The sequence below is a fragment of the Salvia hispanica genome, chromosome 2 (assembly GCF_029641045.1).
Source record: "Salvia hispanica isolate PSC_SH4W2 chromosome 2, Shi_PSC_v1, whole genome shotgun sequence".
NCBI classification, from domain to species: domain Eukaryota; kingdom Viridiplantae; phylum Streptophyta; class Magnoliopsida; order Lamiales; family Lamiaceae; genus Salvia; species Salvia hispanica.
This window is the reverse complement of record NC_142693.1, coordinates 9,499,768-9,507,808: the sequence shown is the minus strand read 5'-3', so window position 1 is coordinate 9,507,808 and position 8,041 is coordinate 9,499,768.

The following is an 8,041-nucleotide window of genomic DNA, read 5'->3' as shown; positions in this document are numbered from 1 at the left end:
GTTCAAGACTATGAAGGAGGGTTCATCTGTGCGGGACCATGTCCTCGATATGATGAGCCACCTCAATCAAATTGAGGTTTTGGGAGGCGTCATTGATGCCGAGTCCCAAGTTACTATCATCCTTCAGAGTCTGCCCCCTAGTTTTCAGCAGTTCAAGCTCAACTTTGAGATGAATAAAAGAAACTACACCTTGACTGAGTTGTTGGCTGAACTTCAGTCGGCAGAGGATCTCATGAACCAAGCTAAGGCTGCGATGGTTAGCTCGTCACATTGTTCCTCTAGCCCTAGGCCTGGTGCAGGAAAGAAGAAAGTGACGAACCAGGTCGCACCTAAGGAAGCTAAGGGAAAGAAGAAGAGGAGGTCGGGAAAGAAGCAGACAGGAAAGTGTTTCAAGTGTGGTGAGAAGGGGCATTGGAAGCCAGACTGCCCCAAAAAGGGTAAGGCTACAGGTGTGCACCAAGCTCTAGTTGTCGAGTCATGTTTGGCTTCGACTTCATCTCATACTTGGGTTATAGACACTGGAGCGACTGATCATATTTGTTTTGATCCTGACTTAATGCAGGGGACAAGATGGCTATATGATGGTGAGATCGAAGTTCAGCTGGACGACGTTACTAAAGTGGCGGCCGTAGAAGTGGGAGACGTTTACTTGCGTTTTAGTAGTGATAGATTTTTGGTTATGAAGAATGTTTTGTTGATACCTTCTTTTAGAAGAAATTTAATTTCAGTTTCTAAATTGGTTTTTTATGGATATTCAATTTCTTTTAATGACAATTGTGTTATTAAGAAAGATAGTTCTTATATCTGTCGTGGTATCATGGAAAACAATCTGTACACAATCATATCTACACAATTTAATAATCGCAAATCAGAACTCAATAATGCATCGAAAATTTCAAAGAAAAGAAAGGAACCTTCAAGTTCAATGAACGAAACGTACTTATGGCACCTTAGACTTGGTCATGCCAACCAAAAAGGATTCAAACTCTAGTGGACCAAGACCTTCTTAAAGGTCTAGACACTGAGTCGTTTTCTACATGTGAATCCTGCTTGGAAGGCAATATGACTAAGAGACCTTTTAGGGTGAAAGGAAATAGGGCCAAGGGAGTACTAGAACTCGTTCATATTGATGTGTGTGGATCAATGTCAACCGAGGCAAGAGGCGGCTTTTGCTATTCATCGCCTTTATTGATGATTACTCGAAAGTTGGATGTGTTTATTTGATGCGCTTTAAGTTTGAATCTTTTGATAAGTTCAAAGAGTTTAAGGCTTATGCGGAGACGCGTCATGGAAAACGTATCAAAAGCCTGCGGTCTGATCGCGGAGGCGAATACCTTAGTGCCGAGTTTTTGAACTACTTATCGATAGAGGGAATTGAATCCCAACTTACTGCGCCGGGCACACCCCAGCAGAATGGCGTAGCTGAAAGAAGGAATAGGACCTTGTTAAACATGGTTCGATCGATGATGAGTTATGCACGACTGCCTATTTCGTTTTGGGGACATGCCTTGCTTTCCGCGAACCATATTTTAGACAATTTACCGTCAAAATCTGTTCCTGCCACTCCATATGAGTTGTGGAATGGGCGCAAGCCCAATCTGGAACATCTCAAAATATGGGGGAGTCCAACTCACGTTTTAGAAGAGGATCCAACTAAGCTGGACTCAAGGACAGAGGTATGTTTGTTTATAGGTTACCCCAAAGGTTCGAAAGCTTATGAATTCTATAGTCTCCGAGATAAGAAAGTCATTGTGAGCACTCACGCGACATTCTTAGAGGAAGACTTTGTTATGAATCATAAACCCAGCAGTGAGGTGGCTCTAGAAGAGCTCACTTCAGTCACAAGTTCCATTAACCAAGAACAAGTACCAATTGTACAACCAATTCCCGAACCTTCAACTTCTACACCTAATGTTGTAGTGCCGCGCCGCAGTGGGAGGGTCTCTCATGAGCCCGATAGGTACATTAGTTTGGGAGAATCTATAGATCACTCATCGGACAACAATGTACTAGATCCCTTGAATTTTGCAGAGGCGCAGGCGGATGTCGATCATTGCCAATGGGTAAGTGCAATGGATTCGGAACTACAATCTATGATAGACAAAGACGTCTACGATTTATCTGTCCTACCCGAAGGCTATACTGCCATTGGGAGCAAGTAGATATACAAACGTAAACGTTGACCTGATGGAGGAGTTAAAGTCTTTAAGGCAAGACTAGTGGCTATGAGACCTTCTCCCCAGTGGCCATGCTCAAATCGATCCGGATTCAATTGTCTATAGCAGCTTACATGGATTGGGATGTATGGAAGATGGACGTTAAGACTGCGTTCTTGAACGGTAGTCTTGAGGAGACCATCTACATGGAACAACCCGAGGATTATGCCGTTAAGGGCAAAGAGCACATGGTATGGAAGCTTAAGAAGGCCATTTATGGCCTCAAGCAAGCATCTAGATCATGGAATCAGTGCTTCGATCAAACTGTTCATAAGTTTGGATTCGAAAAGTGCCCTAACGAGAGCTGCGTGTTCAAGAAGGTTGAGAAAGGGAATGTGGTGTTCTTAGTTTTATATGTAGATGACAATAAAAATATGTTGTCATCAGTACGAGCGTGGTTGTCAAACCAGTTCGAGATGAAGGATATGAGAGGCGCGGGACACATTCTAGGTATCAAGGTCCTAAGGGACCGTGAGAAAAGAATGTTGTGCTTATCTCAAGAGCCTTACATCGACACTGTACTTAGTCATTTTAGCATGCAAGATGCCAAGAAAGGTTTCTTACTTTTTAGACATGGCATCCATTTATCTCAAGAGATGTGTCCTAAGACAGCATCTGAGATAGCGTTGTTGAGAAGGATATCATACGCTTCAGCAATTGATAGTCTCAAGTATGCTATGCTTTGTACAAGGCCTGATATTTGCTTTGCTGTTGGCATGATAGCAAGATATCAGCCGAATTCGGGCCAAGGACATTGGACTGCAGTAAAGAACATACTCAAGTACCTTAAACGGACTAAGGACTATGTTCTAGTTTACAAAGCAGGCGAGCTCTATCCTTTGGGATATACTGATTCAGACTTTAGAGCTGATCAAGACTCGAGGAAATCTACTTCTGGTTATGTGTTTACCAAATGGTGCGGGTTTTTCATAACCCAATAAGCCTGGTATATTGGGTAGTGGTGATTAATATCTAGCGGTACTAGGATTGTTATTATGTTGAATCGTGCGCGAGGTGAGTCTCGTTTGATAACATCCTCAAGAGGAGCTTGAAATAAGGTTTTATTATTCAGAACCTAGCTAGTTGGAGTTTGATTACTCTATGAATAATAAATAAGTTTTTCTTGCTGAATAAATAAGATATTAATTAATTAAGTCCATAGCAGATAATAATTAATTAATGGATGTTTCTATCTTAAGCGTGGGAAATAAATATCAAGCAATGGAAACCCGGAGTACTTATAATTTCGGATTTGGATGGGGAGTGCAATATTACTTCTATAGTGGCTGCTCGTAATATTTCAATTATAAGCTTATATTAAATTGAGTTTAGTTTAATTAGTAAAAAGCTAATTGGTGGGGTCCATATCCAAAACCTTCCATAGTTCATGTCTGGGCACATTATTTTCTTCTAAATTTTCGACCCCCTCTCTACTTAGACAAGGGGCGATTTTTCCTCTTCTTCGAGGGATTAGTACTAAAGATCTTCACATGGAGAAGGCGCTAGCTATCTTAGATTCTTTGGAGAATCATCTAGGTAAAATAGTTAAACCATAGAGAAGCATGTTTTAGGTTTTAATTAATTTAAAGCATGGTTTATTTGAGTTATGAGCATGATACATGTGATAATTACGCGAATAGAATTTGTCTAAATAATCTGTTAAATGGATCAGGATTATTATGTAATCGATTTTTGTATGCACTTCTGCTGCCAACCCCTTCACTAAATTCATCCTACCCTTCTCCCATTTAACTTCCTACACCCACTTTTCTCTCTTATACACTTTTCAAATGACTTTCGACGATAAAGACTCAATCTTTGAATATTTGGATCGAACCATGCAAGACTACGCATTGCACGTAGATAAATGATTCCAACGAGAATGGGAGAAGGAGTAGGCGGTCCCTAGGCTAATCTGGCACTGTCAGACGGTCAATTGTGACCGTGTCGAGGCTGCCCAATGCATGTACGCGGATTACTTTGCCGAGGAGCCACGGTGGGGACCGACGGTTTTCCATAGGGGTTTTGGAATATCTCGATAGCTTTTCTTGCGCATTGCTAACACGTTGGAGTCGCGTTATGAGTACTTCCAGTAGCGTCCCGATGCCATGAGCAGGCCCGGACTGTCGCCGTTGCAGAAGTGCACGACTGCAGTACATCAGTTGGCAGGAGCGACTGATATGTTCGATGAGTATCTACACGTCTCCGACACGACTAGATGCAAATATTATATGAAGAATTCATGTCAGGAATTAATCGAGACTTTTGATGCCACGTATCTGCGGAAGCCGACCACAACCGATTGCAAGTTCTTGCTGTATTTGCATGGGAGGGTGCACAACTTCACTAGAATGCTGGACAACATTGTATGCATTAGGCATGGAAGAACTGTCTGATAGCGTGGAGAGGTCAGTTCACGAGCAGGCTCAAATGCACGCATCCAACGATCATTCTCAGAGCTATTGCTGACCAGCGGCTGTGTATTTAACATGCTTACATCAATACCGCGAGCAAGAAGCGTGGTTGCACTGGGATTCTTTAAGCATTTGTCAGTACCCGTGACTCCGTGAGCATGAAGCCCATCAACGACTCCAAAGCGATATGATTAAAAAGATTTGGGTATGTCATCATTGATGCGTATTTGTATTTTTTTTAAAGTTTGTTTCACGTTTTAATTTTCTCAATACTACTTCCTCCGTTCCACTTAAGGTGACACGTTTTCCTTTTTAGTTTGTCCAACTAAGATGACACATTTCCTTTTTTTTCAGAAACTTACTATCTTCAATTAATACGTCCAACCACTTTTTCTCACTAATATTAAAATATTCACCTTTTTTTTCTTTCTCTCTATTCTACTAATACTTACACTCATCTTTTCTCTCTCCAATTAAACACATTAATCAATAACTCCTAAAATTCCGTGCCAGCCAAGAAATGTGGCATTTTAGCCGGGACGGAGGGAGTATAATATAACATACTATTAGGGTATTTCAAATTTTTTTATTGTATTACGCAATAAAAAAATTACAAAAAGTAAACAGAATAGTGTGATGTGAGAAATGGAGATGGGATGATGAATAGGGCAAACTATTGCAAAAAAGATGGACTAGGCGAAAAATATAGTACTCACTTCATCCCATTAGAAATGAAACGTTTTCTTTTTTGGTTGTCCCAATAAAAATGAAATGTTTCCTAAAATGGAAACAATACTATTTCTACTTTTTTTTCTCTCTTACTTTACTCCCTCTTCATTAACTCACAAAACAACACTGCATAAAATCTCATGCCGAAACCCAAATGTAAAAAGGGGATAGACTATGAGTGCTATAATCCATCATTTTAAGTTAAATTTATTATAATAAATATTTACTCTTAGTCCTAGGGAGTGTTATATTGCTAACTCAATATTTAATTGCTAACTACAATTAAATAATAGTCATTAGATATTCAAATCAATGGCCTAGATCACTAGCTCCGGAATGTCAATACGATCAACAAAAAACGCCAATAAGGATATTAAGGTCAATTTACAACAAATTAGTGGTAACTAACTTTTAAAAATATCACATAACTTTAAAACACATATAACTTTCTTGATTGAAATTATTTTTTTACACTAACATATATCAAATTAAACATTATTTCATAAGGATTATAAGGAGATCTCATTTAATCCTTAAACTCTAGAGTCCCCATACCTCATACCCCGGCTAAACAGAGTAGTGATCTATATCCCGGCCCAAGTAATCTAAATATAGCTAAATCTCGATATATTCCTCAAGAAAACAATCAAAAGAATATAATTAATCCTTGTATAAATTTAGAGTGGAAATCAAATAAATGACTAATGAACATAATAATTGAAACATATCAAACAAGAAAAGAAAATGCAGTGACTTAAGGGAGATAGAAGGTGTGTCTATCTTCATGACTGAACCGGAGGACTAAACACCGCCACCGTTTGAACATAACCACCACACGGCTTCAACCCCAAGCTATTACAACACTCCGCCGCCACACTCAGATCACGCTTGATTTCAGCAGGCAGGCTCTCCTCCTCCTCCTCCACCTCCGCCTCCACCTCATCCACGTGGACGAGATTCAGAACGAGGCGCCCTTCCGATCGATAGGCACGGAAATACTCATGGCTCACTCTCTCCTCTCTCATTATCAACCGCCCATCGCTCGTCCAATACTTCTTCATCTCCCACGCCACCCGAGATATCGGCGGCGGAAACTCTTTTTTCTGCGCCGCCGCCATCCGCCTCATTCCCTGAGGCGCTGCCGATTCCTGATCTGGCATGGCGATTCGTCGAAAATTTGGATTTGTGACGAGAAATTTAGAGTTGGTGGTTGATATAAATACAGGAAGGAATGTGGTGACATCTTACATTATTCTACATGGAGTAACATACTTTTGTGTGAAACGATTTAAGAAACAAAATCTTTTTTCTCTTTTTGGCAATTCATTAAGGTAATTACCCAAACAAAATATTTCGGATGATACCCAATTATCTATTTATTACGAGATATGACGTGTGTGTATACAATCATTTTAGATAAGATATTCATTAGTGAGATCGATATGGTTTTAATTCTTGTTTCTCAACTTCACTGGAATTTTTGATACGGCGCGAACACACACGAAATTGTTTATATCAATCTAACACGATTTGGATCGTTATTGAATTGATGATTTTAGATTAAGTTTGTATTAAATCTTTATTGGATTATGTTAATATTGAGTTAACCGGATAACGATTTAATATGCACGATTTGTCCCATAAGTATTACCACACTAACTTAATTATGTAACTAGAATTATAGTCTAATATGTATCACGCTAACTTAATAGACAGACTATTAATGAAATATACTCCTAAAATTATAAAGATAACATTAATGAGTAAAACAAAGGACTGACAGCTCGATGTCAACATATTCATCCATAAAAAAAGAAATCCAGCTAATCATTTTTTATCTCTGATTTGAAGTTTATTCACTCTTTATTTACAATATTCAAGGGTGTGAATCATACTGTGACTAATTAATAACTGAACATTATTGCAATTTGAACATCTCCGATCCTCTCACTGATTTTTAGTTTTGGTACTCTATTTTAATCTCATCGTTTTTTTTTTTTTTGAGTGATATTTTAATCTCATCGTCAGCAATATCATAATCATGGGATTATTAGATCACGTTAAATATTTATTTTCGGAAAAGACTATAGGTTCCATAGCCTGTTATTATATTTGTGGAGATATGAAACTTGAAATGAATTCGACAGATCTAAAGAATGTGATTGTTTAGTGTTAAAGGTGAAGTGCTAATTGCCTAAGAAAATAGTGTTTGAATCTATCAAACGAGCTGAGGAAGTACAGATGCCGTTGGATGCAAGTCTTGATCCTTTAATCTTGACCGTTGATGTACTAGTTAGTTGAAATAGCTCCTTTACTCTTTGTTTGTTTTTCATTTTTTTGTATATAGCTTGAGAGCTGACACTATTCAATATACGATTCACTTTCCCTAAATCTGATTTCTTTCAATTCACTCAAAATCTCTCTCTCAATTCATCAAGAACATTGAATCTATTCCAGACAATTTCAATTGGCGCCGTCTGTGGGAATCAGATTCACATCGGAGATGGCTGCTAGGTTTGAAGCGGAGAAATTCACCGGCGACAATGACTTCGGGTTGTGGCGTGTAAAGATACGGGCGATGTTGGTTCAGCAGGGATTAGGAGCTGTTCTGAATTCGACCGAAGTGAAGGTTCTTGATGAGAAGGAGACTCAGAAGCGTGAGGAAATGATGGCGAAGGCGCA